We start from the raw sequence: 20,268 nt of genomic DNA, 5'->3' as shown, positions 1-20,268 counted from the left end.
TAAATGGGATTATTTTCTTAATTTCTCTAAAAGTTCTTTATGAGTATATAGACATCCAACAGATTTTTGTGTATTAATTCTTTTTCCTGCAACTTTATTAAATTCATATATTAGCTTTCAATTTTTTTTTTTTTTGGTGGTGTCTTCAGAGTTTTTTATGTATGTTCTCTCCAAATAGACAAGTTTTATATTTCTTCCTTTCTGATCTGCAAGTTACTTCAGCAAGGATTGCCAGTACTATGTTGAATGAAAGTGAGGAGAGTGGCCATCCTATCTTCTTCCTAAGTTAAGAGGAAACACTTTCAGCTTTTGACCATCAAGTATAATATTCTCTTTGGGTTTGCGATACACTGCTTTATTATGTTGAGGTATGTTCTGTCTCAATTCACTTTGTTGAGAGTTTTTATCATAAATCGATGTTGAACTTTTGAAATGGTTTTAGTGCATTTACTGATATGAATATAGGATTTAGCCTTTCATTTTGTTAATGTGGTATTTCACATTGATTGGCAGATGTTGAAACATTTTTGCATCTGTGGAATAAATCCTACTTGTTCATATTATTTTATGTTTTCTTTAAAGTACTTTGTTGAGGAAAATTGTTCATATTTGCATCTGTGTTTATCAGGGTTATGGGCCTGTAAGTTTCTTCTCTTGTCCTGTCCTTTCCTGGTATTAATTGAGCAATTTATGATTCTATGCTCTCTCCTTTTTTTTAGCATATTGTCAAAAACATTGGCATTGCTGAAAATTTTTCAGTGGTTGCTTAGAGTTTGCAATATATGTCTCTGTCTAATCCATATCCATTTTTAAATAATAATGTAACATTTGACAGGTAATAACAGATCCTTATAATTCTAAGTAATCACAATTCCTCCCTATCATTCCTTGTATTATTGCTGTCATTCATTTCACTTATGCATAAGCAAACCTAAGAACATATGAGAATGTGTGTGTTTGTGTGTGCACACACAGGCATACATCTGTCTTTGATATCATCAAAAAAAAACTCTTCAATTTATAGATTTTTCTCATTTATGAATTATGCTTTTGGTATAATTAGAAAAGGCTTTCTTCTAGAAGTTTTATTATTTTAATTTTACATCAAGTCTATTATCCATCATAAGTTTATATTTCTATATGATATAAGGTATGTTTTTCTGGGGGGTGCAGTAGGGATATAAAATTCTTCCAACACATACATGTTAATTTATACAAACTGGGGGCTCCTGGGTGGCTCAGTGGGTTAAGCCTCTGCCTTCAGCTCAGGTCATGATCTCAGAGTCCTGGGATCGAGCCTCGAATCAGGTTCTTTGCTCAACAGGAAGTCTGCTTCCCCCCTCCTCTCTGCCTGCCTCTCTGCCTACTTGTGATCTCTGTCTGTCAAATAAATAAATAAAATCTTAAAACAAAAATTTCTACAAACTGGCTAAGATTTTCATTGGAATCGTAGTGAATCACTTGATAAATTTTTGGAGAATGGGTATCTTGAAAAGATTAAGTCTTCTATATCACAAACAATTTAACTTTCCACAAATGTTACCTTAATTTCCTTAGCAATTTTGCAGTGCTCACTGCATAGGTCTTCCACGATTTTTGTTGGGTATACTCCCAGTATATTTCCTAATTTTATTCAATTTTAAATGGTATTCTAAAATTTCATTTCCAGTGCTTTTAGGAAGAAAAACAGTGATTTTGTTTCAGAATTTGTAATATGCAGTATTGCTTAACTTACTAACTTCTAGCAGTAATTTTTTAGATTCTTCAAATTTTCTACATAGATCTTCATATCATCTGTGAATAAAGACATTTTTATCTCTTCCTTTTCCATATGGATGTGTTTTAATTCTTATTCTTTTACTTCAATGCCTAGACCTTTTAGGTAATGTTGAATAAAAGTAATGAGAGCAGACAACTTCTTCTTTTTCCTTATTTTCTTAGAGAGAGCATATATTTCTTTGTCATTAAGAATGTTACTAGCTTAGAAGAAATGTAATTAGATGTTGGTTTTTGTAGATGCTCTTAATCATGCTGAGGAAGTTCCCTTCTGTTTCTAGTTTTATGAGAAGAATATATTTTGGATTTTGTCACACATTTGTTATTTATTGATTGAGATAACAAGATTCTTTGTAGTTGATTAATATTGTGAATTACATTCCTTGATAGGAGAGTTAAACCAACTTTGTGAATTTGGGATAAACCCCATGTCATCATGATGTATTATCTTTTCAACATATTGTTGAACTAGTTGTGCTAATTTCCATTTAGAAATTTTGTATCTATATTTTTGAAGGAGATCATCCTGATATTTTATATTCTCACACTGTCATTCTTTAGTATTGGCATTACTATAATGCCAATCTCATAAAATGGATTTAGAAACATTCATTCTTTTTCATTTTTCTGAAGAAGTTTCCATTGATATGGCATTATTTCTTATTTTAATGTTCAGTATAATTCCTCAGTGAAGCCATTTGGTTCCAGGGCTTAGTTTGTTGACAATTTAAAACTACAAATTTATTTTTTTAAGTAGGAGTAGGGCTTTTCAAGTTTTTCCTTTCTTTTCAAGAGTACTTTGAAAGTTTATATTTTTCAAAGATTTTGTCCATTTCAGTTTATTCATTTCTTCATGAATATATTTCAGTATTCTGTCTCTCATGAATTAAGCCTGTGTCAGCTAACTTCTTGACAAACTGGCATAAAGTTGTTCATAATATTCTGATTTTCCTTGAAATATAGATTCGGCAGTGTAGCATACAGATTCTGTAGTGTGACATCATATCTCTTATTGTGATATTGGTTAATTTGTGACTTCTCTTTTTATCCTGAACAACTGGTCTGGAGTTTTATCAATTTTATTAATCTTCTTAAAGAACTAGGTTTTGAGTCACTAGTTAAGCATTTTGCATCAAGTGCAAAAATATTTAAGATTTTTATGTTTGTTTATTTTAATTAGCCAATGTATAGTTTTCAGGTCACCGTATTTAGCCCTGTCAATGTGTTCTGCTCTGAAACCGACTTTTTCTGTTACCAACTTTGGTTTGACTAGTGTTAACATAACACTTTTAGTTTTCCCATTTTGTTTATGTTTACAGTCTATTTCTTGTTGGCAGTATAGGAGTCTCACTTTTTATCCAATCCAGTCATTTATTCTTTTAAGGGTGTTATTTAGACCATTTCCATGTAATGTCATTACTACTAAGGTTAAATGTAACATACAATTTTCTCTGTATTTTCTACCAATGCCATCTGTTCTTTGCTACCTTTTTCTCTTTTTTCCCTTTGTTCAAATCCAGTACATATTTTTTATGATCTACTTTATCAGTTTTGTTGTCATATTTGACATCAATTGTTTGTTGTTGAAATTTTAGGGTTACTTTAAGGCTTAGAGTAAAAATATTTAATGTCATATAACAGTATTGCATTGGTTTACTTGAAAGTGAGAGAAAGCACAGAGGGAGAGGAAGAAGCAGACTGTTTGCTGAATGGGGAGCCTGCCAAGGAACTTAATCCCAGGACCCTGAGATCATGACCTGAGGTAAAGGTTGCCTCTAATATAATCTAACTTAAGTGAAATAAAATTAATTTACAAATAGTATAAAAAGACTACAAAAGTATACTTAGGTAACTCCCTTCCCAGATTTTATTTGCCACATATTATAAATATCAGATTATATCACTGTTGTTTTTTAAAAGTCAATGTTTTAACAAATTTTAAATGAAAAAAAAATGTCATAGTAACCCATGTACTTACCCTGTTTAGTACTCTTTTCTTTTGTGTGGATTCATATTTATATCAATTATCATTTTTCATCTATCTTAAAAACTACTTTTTTATTGAAGTATAGCTAACACACAATTTCACATTAGTTTCAGGTATACAACATGTCTTGACAATTCTATAACTTATGCTATGTTCACCTAAGTGCAGCTACCATCTGTCACCATACAATGTCATTAAAATACATAAATGATTATTTTTCCTATGTTGTACCTTTCATCCCCATGACTTATTCATTCCACAAATGGAAGGCTGTACTTTTCACTCTCCTTCACCCACTTTCCCCATCCCTCAGCCTCATTCCTTTGGGCAAGCAACAGTTCTTTATTTTTATGGGTCTGTTTCTGCTTTCTGCTTATTTATTGATGTATTCCTTTGTTTTCCTTTTTAGAGTCTACGTAAAAGTGAGATCATATGGCATATGTCTTTGTCACTCTAACTTCCTTAATTTAGTATTTTACCCTGTAGGCCCATCCATGTGGTCACTAAATGCCAAGATCTCATTCTTTTTTATGGCAGAGTAGTATTCCTGTGTGTACTCTACATCTTCTTTATTCATCTATTGATGAATACTTGGATTGCTTCCATATCTTAGCTATTGTAAATAATGCTATAGAAAACATAGGGATAGGTTTATCTTTTCAAATTAGTATTTTCATTGTTTTTGAGTAAATACCAGTAGTGGAATTACTAGATCATAGGTTACTTCTAATTTTAGTTTTTTAGGGACTCTCCATACTGTTTTCCTTAATGGCTGCACCCGATTGCATTCCCACCAACAGTACATGTTTCCTTCTTCTCCACATCCTTGCCAGCATTTGTTTTTTCTTATCTTTTTAACTCTAGACATTCTGATAGGTGTAAGGTAGTATCTCCTTATGGTTTTGATTTACATTTCCCTGATGATGTGGTCACCCATCTTTTCATGTATCTGTTTGCCCTCTGTATATCTTTGGGAAAATGTCTACTAGGTCTTCTGTCCTTTTTAAAATTGGATTATTTCTTTTTTTTAAGATTTTATATATTTATTTCACAGAGATCACAAGTAGACAGAGAGGCAGGCAGGGGGAGAGGAGGAAGCAGGCTCCTTGCTGAGCAGAGACCACCACCCCCCCCCCCCCACGCTGTGGGGCTTGATCCCAGGACCCTGAGATCATGACCTGAGCCAAAGGCAAAGGCATAACCCACTGAGCCACGAAGATGTCCCAAATTATTTCTCTTTTTTCACTGTTTTTTTGGTATAAGTTCTTTCTGTATTTTGGATATTAACTCTTGATAAGATTATTTGCAGATGTTATTTCCCATTCACAGGTTTGCCTTTTCATTTGGCTGATGGTTTTTTCACTGTAAGTTTTTATTTTGGGTAGCCCCAGTAGTTGATTTTTGCTTTGCTTCCCTTGCTGCAGAGACATCTCTAGAAAAATATTGCTAAGATAGATGTCAAATAAATTACTGACCATGTTTTCTTATAGGAGCTTTAAAGTTTCAGGTTTTACATTCAGGTCTTTAACCCAATTAGAGTCCACTTTTTAATGTGGTATGAAGAAATGATCTAGTATCATTTTGCACGTAACTGTCCAGTTTTTCCAACAGAGTTTTTGAAGAGATTGTCTATTCTTGCCTCCTTTGTCATAGGTTAATTGACCACTCAACATGTTTGTTTGTTTTTCTGGGTTCTCTATTCTGTTCCATTACCATATGTGTCTTTGTGTCCTTACCATACTGATTTATCACTACAGCTTCCTAGTATACTCTGAAATCTGGGAATGTGATATCCCAGCTTTGTTCTTCTTTCTCAAGATTGCTTTGACTATTGGGTTTTTCCCCCATTTTTCCTTTTTTTTTTTTTTGAGTTCTATACAAATTTTTTACTCTTTGTTCTACTTCTGTGAAAAATTCTGTTGGTATTCTTTTTAAGATTTTATGTATCTATTTGAGAGAGAGGGAGAGAAAGAGATGGAGTAGCAGATAACACCCTGAGCAGGGTGCCTGCTTCAGGACTTGATCCCAGGACCTTAGGACAGACTGAGCCACCTAGGCACCCCTGTTAGTTTTTCTGATAGGGATTGCATTGAATCTGTAGGTTTCCTGGACATTATGGAAAAGTTAACAATACTGATTTATCCAATCTGAACCTGAAATAATTTTATATTTGTATCATCTTTAATTTCTTTATTCTTTAGTATTTTATTTTTGTTTCAATTGTAAATGGCATTGTTTTCTTAATTTCTTTTTACTACTTTGTTTCAAGAAAACTCAAACTCAAAAAAAAAAAAGAAAAGAAAAACTCAATTTCTGTGTATTTATATCCTGCAACTTAACTGAATTCATTTATTACTTTTAATAATTTTTATATAGTCTTTAGAGTTTTTATGTTTAATAATATGTTATCTGCAAACAGTGACAATTTCACTTCTTCCTTACCAATTTGGAGGCCCATCCATTTCTTTCTTTGTCTGATTGCTACAGCTAGGAATTACAGTACTATATTAAATGTAAGTGGTGAAAGTGAACATCTCTATCTTGTTCCCGATTTTAGAGGAAACACTAGGTGTTCACTGTGGGTTTTCATCTGTGGTCTTTATTGTGTTGAGGTATATTCCCTCTAAACCTGTTGAGCTGATAGTTTCTATAAATGGGTGTTGTACTTCTTCAAATGCTTTATCTGCATCTATTGAAGGTTTTATTTTAAAGAGAGAGACTCAAGTGTGGGAGGGACAAAAGGAGAGAGAGATGCAGAGCCTGAGGTGGGGCTTGATCCCATAACTCTGAGATCATGACCTAAGCTAGAATGAGAGTTGATGCTGAACAGACTGAGACACCCAGGTGCTCCTGCATCTATTGAAATAATAAGTAACTTTCTTTCTTTCTTTCTTTCTTTTTTTTTTTTAAGATCTTATGTATCTGACAGAGAGAAAGAGTACAAGCAGGGGGAGCAGCAGAGGGAGAGGAGAAAGCAGGATCCCTGCTGAGCAGGGAGCCCAATGTAGGGTGCCATCCCTAGATCCTGGGATCCTGACCGGAGCCAAAGGCAGATGCTTAGCTGAGTGAGCCCCCGAGGTGCCTAAATAATCAAATCTTTCATCTTCCATTTTGTTAAGGTGGTTTATCACATGATGGACTTGTAAATTTTGAACCATCCTTGCATCCCCAGAATACATCCCACTTGATAATGGTGAAGGACCTTTTTAAAGTATTGTTGAAATTTTTTTTGCTGGTATGTTCAGGATTTTTGCATTTACGTTCATCATGGATATTGGCCTGTAGTTTTCCTATTGTAGGATTTTTTTCTTTTGGTGTCAGGTAATGCTGACTTCATAGAATGGATCTGGGAACTTTCCTTCCTCTTATTTTTTTCGTAATGGTTTGAAGACAATAAGTATTAACTCTTTTTAAAGTGTTTTGTAGAATTTACCTATGAATCCATCTGGTTTGAATGTTGTTATGATGGGAGTTCTTGATTACTGATTGAATTATATTACTAATAATTAGTATGTTCAGATAGTCCACTTATTTCTGATTAAGTTTTGGAAGATTGTATATTTCTAGGTGTTTATCCATTTCTTCAAGGTTGCCTAATTTGTTGGCATATAATTTTTCACAGTAGTCTCACAATCCTTTGTAGTTCTACGGTGTTGGTTGTAACATCTCCTCTTTCAATTCTCATTTTATTTGTGTCCTGTCTCTCTCTTGATGAGTCTGGTTAAACATTTATAAATTCATTTTTTCAAAGAACCAGTTGTTGGTTTCATTGAACTTTTACTTTTTTCTCTGAACTTTATTATCTCCTTCTTTCTATGAACTTAGACTTTGTTTTCCATTTCCTAGTTCCTTTATATGTAACATTAGATTTTTTTTTTTTTGAGATTTCTCTTTTTTCTTGAGGCAGGCCTATAGCTCTAAAAATTTCCCTCATAGAATTTCTTTCACTGAGACCCAGATTTTGGACTGCTCCTTTTTCATTTGTATCATGTATTTTTTAATTTTCTCTTTGATTTCTTTGTTGACCCATTGGTTGCTTAGTAACTTGTTTAGCCTCCACATGCTTGTTTTTTCCCATTGTTTCCCTGTAATTATTTTCTAGTTCTAGTCTTATTGCAAAAATTGGATGATATAATTTTATTCTTTTTAAATTAATTGAGACTGTATTGGCATCTAAGATGTGACCTATCCTGGAAAATGGTTCAAATTTTCATCAGGCAGATTGCATATAATTCCTTTTCTGAGGGTTTTTCTGGTTCTTTCATTAGCGTATATTCTTCTATCTCCTTGTTTTCTTCACTTTCTTCATTTGGTTCTATGAATGAGGTAGCACAGCTACTTCTCTGAAATTTGAAGTAATGGTCTTGTGTGTGGTCATTTCCTGTGTAGACTAGAAGTGACTGGTGCCTGGTGACTTTGGCTGGCTAGTTGTGCCTGGTGTGCTTGGTGTGCCTGGTGACTTTGGCTGGCTAGTTGGAGCAGTGTTTTGTAGGCTAGGGATCTCAGGATAATTGTGCTGGTGCCTTGCTTGATAGGGTGGCAGAGCTCAAGGGTTCATGTGCTGTAGTGGTCCTAGGGCTGTCTGTACAGAGGGCCCTGTGGTAGGACAGTTGAAGATACAGTGGAAATCTGTGTGTCCTGGGGCTCTCTGTGCAAAGGGTACCCTAGTGAGGTTAATGGAGCTGTGGCAGGATGTGGGCAGGAGGGTCCTGGGGTATTCTGTGCAGGAGACACCTTAGCAGAGCAGCTGGAGCCAAAGTGGGGTGCAAGCCAGGGTGCTGGGGCACTCCAAACGGAGAGAGTGCCTTGGCAGAACTGCTGAAGTTCAAGTGAAACACACTAGGGTATGGTGGGGTGTTCAACACAGGGGTTCTCCTGGCAGGGAGGCTGGAGTCAAGGTAGGCACAGGCTAGCAGTTCCCAGGGCACTCTATGCAGGGGGTACTCAGAGCTCTGGCTATAGAAGAAGAAGGTACAAGCCAAGAAGGTCACAGAGTTCTCTGTCTGCATCAAGAGGACCCTACCAAGCTGTTTGGAGCCAAAGTGATACGGGCCTGGAGTTTTCTGTGGTGCTCTGTTGGTGGTTCACCCAATGCCTGGAGCTGTAGCGCATGCTGCTCAGGAGTGTCCTGGTGAACCCCAGAGTGGGGCTGCCTTAATGGGTTGGCTGGGTTGGGTATGGTTTAGGGACCCAGAACTCTGACCCTGCAGGCCAGACCTTGCTCCTGTCTATAGTATCAAGGTAGATAAGGAATGTAAACAGGGGCACTTTCTAGACCCCCCAGACTCAGAGAAGGTTCTAGAAGCTCCCTTGCCATTTTGGGGTCCTAGGGCTAGGTCCTTTATTTTCTGGTTGTTCTTTTCAAATTACAGTTTTTTATAGCCAGGGTATTCATGGCTCATGTGGCTAAGACCTGGGAGGCTCACTGAAGCTGCAGGGTACCTATGGCGTATGGAAGCCTGTTCCTAGCTACTCTGTCAGGATGGAGGGAAAAGGTAAACTGGTTTTCATCATCCCCTTCAACCCAGAGAACTCTTCAGCACTTGGAAAGTAACTGGACCTTTCATATACTAGTTGCTCATTAAAATGACAGCTTTGGGGGACTGGGTGGCCTGTGGCTGGGCCTGGGTGGCTCGTTGGTTAAGCATCCTACTTTTGATTTCAGCTTAAGTCATGATCTCAGGGTCATGGGACTGGGCTCTGCCTCAGGCTCCAAGTTCAGTAGGGAATCTGCTTAAGATTTTCTCTCCCCCTCTTGCTCCCCACTTTGTCTAAAATATAAAAATAAAATGGCAGCTTTTTCTCTCTGCCCCAGGACAGACAAATCTGCTCCTAGTCCCTCAGTACTATTCTTCCCTGTTGCAATCTGCATTGTCGGGGTGGGGGTTCCCTTCCTTGCCAAGTCTCTCTCTCTCACTGTTTTCTGTGTGGCCTATCTTTTGTTGTACAGGGGTTGTTCAGTTCTGTCCTCCGCTCTTCAAGAGGAACTGTCCTATATATAAATAGGCGTAAATTTGGTATGTCTATGGAGGTGAGTTCAGGATCTTCCTTCTTTGCTATATTGGACCGGAATTCTAAAAGACTACTTTTACCTTTTTTCTAGTATAGATATGGTACATTCATTCTCTCAGGTAGTAGTTGAAAAAAAAAAAAATTTTTTTTCCTTCAGTTTTGTAAGAGATTTTCTCTATTCATCAAATTTGTGGTTGACAACGTTTTATGCAGTACTTCTAAGATGCTGATCAACTGTCTTCTCTCTTGCTTTGATGTAACAAAAAAATCACTTTCATCCTTACTATTGTTTTTCTGTACATATTGTTTTCCTCAGGATACCTTTAAATATTTATAACCAATAAACCAATATTTATTTGAGCCATGTAATTAAGATATTCCTTGGTACAATTTTCCTCATGTTATTAGGGCTTAATGTTTCTTGAACATCCTAAATACCAGGGTTTAGTTTTTATCAAACTGTGAAATTGTTGGGTAATTATTTCTTCAAATATTTTCAACCCCTCTCTTTCAGGGACTCTAATTATAAGGATAATGACTGCTTGAATTTGTGAGTTGTATCATAAATCACATTGGGTTTTTTTTTTCCATTCTTATTATCCTTTGTTTTAAACAGTTATTGTGAAGTATCCATGTTTATTAATTTTTTTCTGCAATGTCTTACAGCAATTATATCCAATGTATTTATTTTATGCTAAACATAATTTTTGCTACAAGAAAGTCAAATTGATTCTTTTCATATCTTTCTCCTTAAAATGTTTAACCCATCATTTAGCTTTCTGAATATATAAACATATCTTTAATTACTTATGTGCTGTTTTTAGTATCTGTGTCACTACTATATGGTTTGTTTCATTTCTTTTCCTCATTCTAGTCATGGTTTTCTACTGCTTTGCCTGCTTGGTAATTTCTGAATGGCTAAAAGATACTGTTACTTTTAATTTTTTAGAAGTTAGAGAGCTCAAGGGATAAAAAAGTAAGCTTTTTAAGTTGTATGCAAAGACATATTTAAGCTACTTGAAGACAATTCAGTTGATTTTTTGTGCTTTAAGATTTTTTTTTTTTAGGCAATAACAGAATGATGTTTATTCTAAGGCTAATTATACCAACCACTAGGGCAAGACCTTTTAAAGTTCTCTATGACTGGCTTGTGAATTATTAGATTTTACGCAGAGAGGCATGAGCACACTGAGTGCCCTGGGTACTGTTGCTCTAACCCCTTTAGTTGGTCCTTTTCCAACTGTCAGGTGGTTTCTTCACCTGTGTGTGTGCCAGTTCATAGGCCACAATTATTCTAGGGCAACTCTCTTTAGACATCAGTGAGATCTCTTCTCTCTCTTTGTTCTGCAAACCTTTGCTCTGAAAACTTGTGTTTCTTTCATTTTTATTTTTTTAAATTTTAATTCCAGCATAGTGAACAAATGGTGTTGTATTACTTTCAGGCATACAATGTAGTGATTCAACAGTCCTATCCATCATTCAGTGATCTTCATAATAAGTCTACTTGTAATCCACTTCACTGATTTTACTTCTCCCCCACCTACTTCCCCTTGAGGCACCATCTGTGTATTCTCTACAGTTAAGAATCTACTATTTTGGTTTGTCTTCTTTTTTTCTTTATTGTTTTGTTCCTTGATTCTACAGATGAATTCAATTATCTGGTATTTACCTTTCTATGAATAACTTATCTCACTTAGCATTGTACTCTCTAGATCCATCCATATTGTTGCACATGGCAAGATTTCATTTTTTTTTTGTATGGCTGGTTAATATTCGTGTGTGTGTCTGTACACACACACATAAATCTTAGTCTATCAGTGGACACTTGGGCTGCTTCCATAATTTGGCTATTGTAATAATGTTGCAATAAACACAGGGCTACATAAATTTTTTCAAAGTAGTATTTTTGTACTCTTTGGGTAAAGAAAGATATTCCATGCTCATAGACTGGAATATAAATATTGTTAAAATGTGCCTACTGCCTAAAGCAATCTATAGATTTAATGCAATCCTTATCAATACCAGTAGCATTTTTCACTGAACTAGAAGAAACAATCCTAAAATTTGTATAGAACCAAAAAAGAAACCTGAATAGCCAAAGCAATCTTGAAAATGAAGAACAAAACAAGAGGTATTATAAATCTGGACTTATATTACAAAGCTGCAGTAATCAAAAAAGTATGGTAGTGGCACAAAATTTTAAAAAAAGATCAAGGGAACAGAAAACCCAGAAATCACCCCACAAATATGTGGTGAATTAACTTTTGACAAAGGAAGCAAGAACATACAGTGGGAAAAACAATCTCTTCAACAAATAGTGTTGGGCATAACTAGACACTAAGAGAATGAACCTGGACTATTTAGACCATACACAAAAATAAACTCAAAATTGATTATGAACCTAAATGTGAGACCTGAAACCATAAAAATCTTAGAAGAGAGCACAGGCTTTAATGTCTTTGATATCATTTGTAGCAATGTTTTTCTAGATACATCTGCTGGGGCAAGGGAAATACAAGCAAAAATAAAGTATTGGACTTACACCAAAATGAAAACTTTCTGTACTACAAAGGAAACTATCAACAAAATTAAAAGAAAGGCAACCTATGGAATGGGAGAATATATTTGCAAATGATACATCTATTAAAGGGTTAGTATCCAAAATCTATAAAGAAGTTATACAACTCAACACCCACCAAAACAAACCATCCAGTTAAAAAATGGACATAGGCATGAACAGACATTTTTCCAAAGAAAATTTCCAGATGGCCAACAGACACATGAAAAGATGTGCAACGTCAGGGAAATGCAAATCAAAACTATACTGAGATATCACCACACACCTGTCAGTATGGCTAAAATACAAAATACAAAAAAAAAAAAAAAGTATTGGTGAAGATATGAAGAAAAACCAATACTCATACATCGTTGGTGGGAATGTAAACTGGTTCAGCCACTGTGGAAATTGCATGAAGGTTCCTCAAGAAATCAAAATTAGAAGTACCAAATGTTGAGTAATTTGACTCCAAACTCTCTAGAACTGTGTAGACTTTCAGCAACATCCGCTCAACTCTGGGAGTCCACCCTTCTGCCTCGGTTACCCTCTTGGCTTTATGGCCTGGAAACTCTCATTACAGTAAACTGGGTGATTTCAGGGCTCACTTGATTTGTTTCACATTTCTCAAGGATTATTTCCCTTTGTAGGATTTCCAGTTTCTTGAAAGCCATTGTTTTAAGTAGAAACATAAGTCTATTCCTTGTTACTTAATTATAAGAAGCAGACGTCCCTTGTTTTTGTAATCATTAAACATTAACAGATTATTCATCATCTTTCTTTTCATTATAATTTCTGGTGATTTAAAAAAAACTAATTTTAACTAAATAGGAACTTTCTACCATATTTCAGTACCATTTTTTTATTATTCTAAAAACATATTCCTTCCTTTGATTCTCCTTCAGTGTTTAAACTTTGCTATCTCCTCCACCTATTAGTATTTTTAACTTCACCATTAGTCTTTCCCCCCGAGTTCTCACTTGATTTTCTGACTTCTTGTTCAACATACTTTCTGAAAGTTGTTTTAAAGTCTCATCATTTTTTGTTCATAGAATGACAAATGAAATATTTTGATTAAGCTCCTATATTCTTAAGTTGGAAAATATCCAATACTTTTGGGTCCTATTTGGATGAAACATTATTTTTTTGTTCCATCCATGCTCATGGATGCAGAGAATCAACTGAATTATTCAACAGGCAAATCAGGTATTTTAGGTAGGTTACTATGCCTCTAGCACTAAAAATAATGAAATCCCAGTGCAAAAAAGAAAGAAAACATTCATGGTAAGTAGGACACAGAACTGATAATCTTCTGTTTGTAGGGATGAGGAAAAAAAAAAAAAGAGCAATTGTCAGGATTTAGTAATATTGATAACCATGGCTTGTTTTTGGAAAAAGTCCACAATTATCCCTCTGAGACCTGACAGACTTCACTGTGGCTCCAAATCTGAGAATGTATTAGCACTTTCTTAGCTGAAATAGCTTTGCAGTGATAAATGTTTGTTTTTTACTTGGTACCCACAGAACAAACATAAAATGTCAGTGATAAATCCACACACTCTCCTGAACCTTGCAGAATATTTCACTGACCTGAACTATTTCCACTCATTGTTACTCTCTTCTGTGCATGAACAAATGGTTTTACTTAGACTCCATTTATAAAGCTGGACAAGAAATTATAAATGACAGCCCTGGATACCACTGATAGCAACTATATTTCAATGGAGTTGTCTTACCATGCTAATGAAAGTCTTTTGTAACTAAGTGTATTTAACTGGTCTATCAAGAATGAATTACTGGGCACCTGGGTGGCTCAGTCAGTTGAATATCTGCCTTTGGCTCAGGTCATGATCCAAGGGTCCTGGGATCGAGTCCCATTTCAGGGTCCCTGCTCCTCAGGGAGTCTGTTTCTTCTTCCACTCATTCTCTCAATCTCTCTTTCTCAAATAAATGAAATCTTTAAAAACATGAATTAGTAAAATATGAAGATATATACATTCTTCAAGGGGGTTTTCAACCATATTATCAAATTGATAAACATATCTAAAAAGTTGAAATAAGTGTTTTCCTAAGATCATGTCCTTTATTTTTTTTCTCCTCACACTCATTTTTTCATTTCCTTCCATGATATATTCTTTTTCTCCAAATCCTACAAAATAATACTTGAATGGCTTTTAAATTTGATGATTAAAGTAGGTTTTATCTAGCTGTTAGTAACTTTTTTGAATTCCAAACTCCCTTGGTAATTAATGTGACTATCATTAAATTTGGAGTTAACTTTCATAAAATTTCACTAAAATGTCTTATGAGCTTTTCTGAATTACTTAAAACAGCATTTTCACATTAAGGACAGATCACATTTAGTACTTTCACAAAGCAAACCTAGCCAATTATTAGTTTTCATAGAGAAGAAAAATCCTTTTCCCAAGTTATTATGTATGAAAGGGAAAAACAGATAAATATGTGTATATGATAACTTCTCCAGAAAGAGTAGTTTATGGACATTTCTTTCCCACCTTATATACACTTTTTTTTTCTTAAAGATTTATATACACTTCTTTATTCAGACAGTATAATTTTATAAGATGTTCAAATGTTACATGCGTTATTTATCTCCTTCTAAAGGTAGAGTAGAAATTCAGGGGTTTGGGAACAAGTGAGTGAAGGAAGAAAGAATCACATGTCTACTTAAAGATTTAAGAAAAGTACATAGCAGAAACTGAGGCACAGATGGGTTGATAATTAAATTAATATATAAATCAAGAAAAATAACAGCCACTGTTAAGTGGGAAGTACCCAAGACATTATATGACTGACAGAATACAAATACTTGCTTAGAAATCCTATAGAGGTCTGAAACAAGGTTTTAGTTTGAGTGCCAAAGAATCCCAAGGAACTCAATATGCCTAAAGAGAATTAAGAATTAAACAACTATCATTTAGCACTTCATAGGATATTGTATGTATTAGTGAAGCTGGAGACGATATAAGGCAGTGAGGTCCATGGTGTTCTTACAGGGTAAGAATAAAGCATAAACACGGGTAGAAGTAATAGGATTTTAAAAAATTTGTTATACTACTATACTATACTTATATACTGACTAATCTTCTTTAGAAAATACTTCATACAATTGAAAATAAATAGTAGACTATAATAAACTTGCTGTGGAGCTCAGAAGTATGATTGAGATGATCTGTAAACTGAAAGGTTGAAATCCAAATGTTTCAAGTCATTTTTATTTTTTAAGCATGGATAAAATATTTGGAAATTCATGCTCCTATAAGCTTAATATTTAAATAACAATATCATATTCAGTGATTTTATCTTGTGCAATATAATATTTGTAATTAACAAATTGATCCTTGCTATAAAGTTAATTTATATTTAATTTAAAAACCAGCTAGTCTTTTGGTTTCAGGTTCAAGTTGTAAAAGTGTCATAATTTGGCACTCTTTGTCTACAATAAGAAAAGCTGGGCAATCTGAAAATGAACAACTTTCTTTTTTTTTTTTAAGATTTTATTTATTTGTTTGACAGAGAGAAATCACAAGTAGTCGGAGAGGCAGGCAGAGAGAGAGAGAGGGAAGCAGGCTCCCCACTGAGCAGAGAGCCCAATGCGGGACTCGATCCCAGGACCCCGAGATCATGACCTGAGCCGAAGGCAGCGGCTTAACCCACTGAGCCACCCAGGCGCCCCAATGAACAACTTTCTTAGAGCTATCAGAAAACTAGGAGCAGAGGGCAAACAGTTAACTAACTAACTGTGGAGCAGCAGCAGCTGGAAGCCATTAATGATAGTAAGACTTACTTTATTGGAAAATCAGAAATTGCTATCAGCTGAGTGTGGAAGTGAGGAGTACGAAACTTCTGAGAGTCACAGTTTCTTCAAGAAAATGTACTAGGCTTTCACATAAAAAAATATGAGAAAAACAACCGCATGAGTCTGAGGAATGAATGAAGAGACACCACTATGATTACCCTCTAAAACCCTCATATGAAGCCCAAGTCTCAGGGAATCTTTTAGCCAGAGCTTTTTTCCCGTGGTGGAAAGGAATTACACAACACTGTATCATTTCCAGGTTCCTATATGAAAAAGAGAAGGAAAAGCTAATTCACAACAGGACAGAGCTTTAAAAAAAAAAAAAAAAAAAAAAAGATTGGGAATGCTGAAAGTAAAACAGATGACGGGACAAAAAATATAGAAGTTGTATCCCTGGAAAATAACCAGAAAAAACTTGAGAAAGGGAAACCCTAAAGAGAGGGGAGAACTATAAGCCTGAGATTTATTCCAAAGAATGTGGCTTGCTTTCCTTCTTTCACATCCAACCATCATCCCAATAACCCTCAAGTATATTAACAGTGAATTGTAGTTGAAAGAGGTCCCAAGATGTATACTCTTTCTGAGGAACAGGGCAGAGAGAAGCCCTAAAACCAAGAGAAAAGGAAAAATACAAACAGTAGGGGTATTTGAAACCTATCATAAAAGAAAGTTGAAATCATAGGCAAATTAGTATAACTTCTCACATCCCAACATAGATAACACCTATAAGAAATACAGTGTCCAACTTTGAACAAAATTATACAACCTAAAGAAACAAAACCATCGTCAGAAACAAATTCAGATGTGACACAAATGTAGGAATTATCAGACAAGTGTTTTAAAATACTCTGTCACCAGAGAGATAACAATGTGAGAGAATCAAAAGCACATGCAAGAAGTCAAGAAGCAAGTAAGAGAAGTGAAGAATGCCTTTGATCAGCTCACCAAATTTAACATTCCAAGGAAAGTGTCCATGAACTTCAAGAAAACCAATGGAAACTTTTCAAACTAATGAAAACATGAAAAGAAAGTGAAAAAGACAGAATATCTAAGAACTCATGAATAGCACCAAAAGTTTCAATGTAGGCATAATTGGAAAAGTGAAAAAAGAATGCAGCAGAAGTATTCAAATAGTCATAGAAAACTTTCAAAATTATTTACATACAAATCACAGAGTAAGGAATTTCAAAGATCATCAAGAACCACTTGTCACTAGGGAAAACAAAATTAAACAACAAAATACTTCATGCCTTTTAGAATAGGTAAAAATAATAATAATAAAAAACTAAATCCTAAGAATAGCAAATTTGCCAAGGATTTGGAGAAAAAGGAAATAATTTCCATCACTGGAAGGAATGAAAATAGTGCATCCACTTTGGAAGACTAATTGACAGTTTCTTAAAAAGCTAAACAGAAGTTTATCTTTGATCTACCCATCACATTCTTAGTATTTGTTCACCTCTTTTGAAAACTAATGTCCACACATCCATGTGAAAGTCTATAGCAGCACTATTTATAATTGCCCAAAGCTGGAAGCACTGGAGATGTCCTTTAATATATGCGAGGATAAACAGTGAAATATACCTACTATTTAGTATTAAGGGATAACAGGTAATGAGCTATTAATATGAATGAATGTTAATTGCATATTGCTAAGTGAAAGTAGTCAGCTTGAACAGGTTACATATTGAATTATTAAATTTACATGACCTTCAGAAAAAATAAAAACTATAGGACAGAAAGCAAAAAAGTTATGACCTTGGATTCTAAGGGAGAGGAAAGTTTAATAGGTGAAACAGGATTTGGGGGGCATAAAACAACTCTGTATGATAGAGTACTGATGAATACATTAGACCATGAACTTGTCAAAACCATTACAACTTCATAGCACAGAGTGAAACTTAATGTAAAAAAAAAAAAGTTTTTAAATCCATTAGGAGGTTAGGGGTGCCAAAGATGTAAAGCTAACTAGAAGAAAATAATCTAATTGTATCAAAATGTAGGACATAACCTCACTAAAAGGGAAAAGTACAAGGTAATCATCTAAAGAATGTTGGAAATGAGTTAAGAGTCTAAAACTATAGATGTGAGAAGCTGTATAAAAGCATTGCATTAGTTGGTAAAGCTGTTTCTTATCAGAGTACTGATTAACAATTATGAAACCAGTATATTTATATACTAGAATTGAACTATTATATATAAATGGATGAAAGATGGTGGCACTCAGGTTCTCACTGTTGGAGTGGGAGATAAGCAAAGGGGGAAAGGGCTAGAATGAAATATGGGCATTAGAGTTGGAGGTGTGAGGATGAACTTGTGTTTAGCTTAGAAAAGAGACTAGTGGATAAATTAGAAGAGTGACATCATCACAATGGTGGAGTGTTTTATACTATCCTTTCCCTACAGAACATTGAGACAACCACCCATGGACAAGGGAGACTTTCTGGAAACCCAGAGATCCATTGGGGAAGTTTCAGCACTTTGTTAGAACAAAACAAACCAACAACAAAACAAAACAACAACAACAACAACAAAAACAAGATGAAGGCACAGAAACAGGTAATGGTTCATTTTACCCACCTCACCCATCCCCTAAATGAGTACAGTTCAGTGTTAAGAGAAAGTTTTTCAGTCCATGACTACTTCTGTGGAGAAAATAGTGTGAAGAGTGCATAGCTTCTCCATCAGGGCATAACATTGCCAAAGAGTCATTTCTCTTTTGTCCCATCCAGAATGAAGAGTATTTAACTTCATGACTGCAAAGCAGTCAGTGGTTAAGAAAATGAAAGCTAGGGCATGGTGGATGTACCAGATGTATGCAGATTCTACTAAATATGTCACAGACACCATCAGGAAGCTCCCAGTGAGCCACAAGGGGCACCTGGAATTCAGATCCCAAAGGGCTCATGGGCACTCCCAGCAGCAGTATGAGTTTCACAGAGGGCTAGTGAGTGTGCTCCTAAAACTAGACTAAATCTATGGATCTGGAAGAGTGCCACAATCTTGAGCATTAGCACCATTCTAGGGCAAGCAAAATGAAGACTGTCAGCAACAGGTCTGGCTTTAGGGTACTGAGAAATATCTTTATTAGAGGACTGAGGGAAGGTATATGAGCTTGAAGAATTCTGTCATGCAAGGTAGAAAAAAGTATTCAGCAGGTGTATTTATAGGAAAGGCCTGAGAAAGCCTCAGAATCTCTAGCAGGGCTGACAGGTATTTCTCTCAGCTAGTTACTGAAGAGTACAGGGGGTGACTTCTTCCTCAACTGTGAAATCAACAATGTAAGACCTCAAGGAACATGAAAATATATATATATATATATATATGACAACACCAGAAGAACACAATGTGGAATCAACCACAAAAAAATGAAGATCAATGATTTATCTGATAAAGAATATAAAATAGTTGTTTTAAGGAATCTCAATGAGCTACAAGAATTTTTCTTAGTTTTTGTAACTAATGTACCTAACTATAAATAATTAAAAGCTGCATATTGATTTATGGTAGAAAAATGTGTAAAATCATTTTTAGTGATGTACAATATTAAAACTTTTAATGTCAGTATAAATTCTTAAACTTGTTCAGCTTCACAAATAAGGTTTCCCTTTTCTTGAAGCTTTAAATTGAGCTCATTCATGTGCAGTATGATGATTTTTTTTTCTTTGATTACTGAATACTAAGCAAGCATTCCTTCTGTTTTAAGAAAATTTTCATTTGAACGTAAAAGTATTGCAAATCTTTATAAAACTCTTCTACAACCCAGCCAAGGAGCATTAACAAAGAATGCAGGATCATTATATTCATTGTCTTCTAAACTTAGTGAAGAGTCATAGAATTTGCACATATATACAACACAACATTAACAACTGTATCCATATTTTTAGCACATTCAGCTAAAAAAATCTTTGCACAGATATTTTCCACATGTACTGTACAGTGGGATGAAGCAACAAAGAAGACAGTCTCTTGTTTGAAAATGTCAAGAAATTTGAATTTTTGATCCAAAAAAATAATAAAGATAACACAGTGAAATCAAGGAAAAAATAAAAAGCAAAGTTTAACAGAGAGAAATAATTTAAGAAGAACCAAACAAATTCTGGAGCTAAAGAATACAGT

The 20,268-nt window shown here is 34.9% G+C and overlaps 1 long non-coding RNA gene across 1 annotated transcript in view; it reads left to right on the top strand.

The window, feature by feature from the left end:
- The window catches only part of LOC116569319, a 208,568-nt gene extending 189,883 nt beyond the window's left edge, over nucleotides 1-18,685 (top strand). The window contains exon 5 of the long non-coding RNA XR_004276978.1: nucleotides 18,556-18,685. This is a non-coding gene — a long non-coding RNA (uncharacterized LOC116569319). The remainder of the gene's footprint in view (nucleotides 1-18,555) is intronic.
- The last annotated feature ends 1,583 nt before the right edge of the window (nucleotides 18,686-20,268 follow it).

The sequence above is a fragment of the Mustela erminea genome, chromosome 11 (assembly GCF_009829155.1).
Source record: "Mustela erminea isolate mMusErm1 chromosome 11, mMusErm1.Pri, whole genome shotgun sequence".
Classification (NCBI taxonomy): Eukaryota; Metazoa; Chordata; class Mammalia; order Carnivora; family Mustelidae; genus Mustela; species Mustela erminea.
This window is presented reverse-complemented; position numbering and strand designations above follow the sequence as displayed.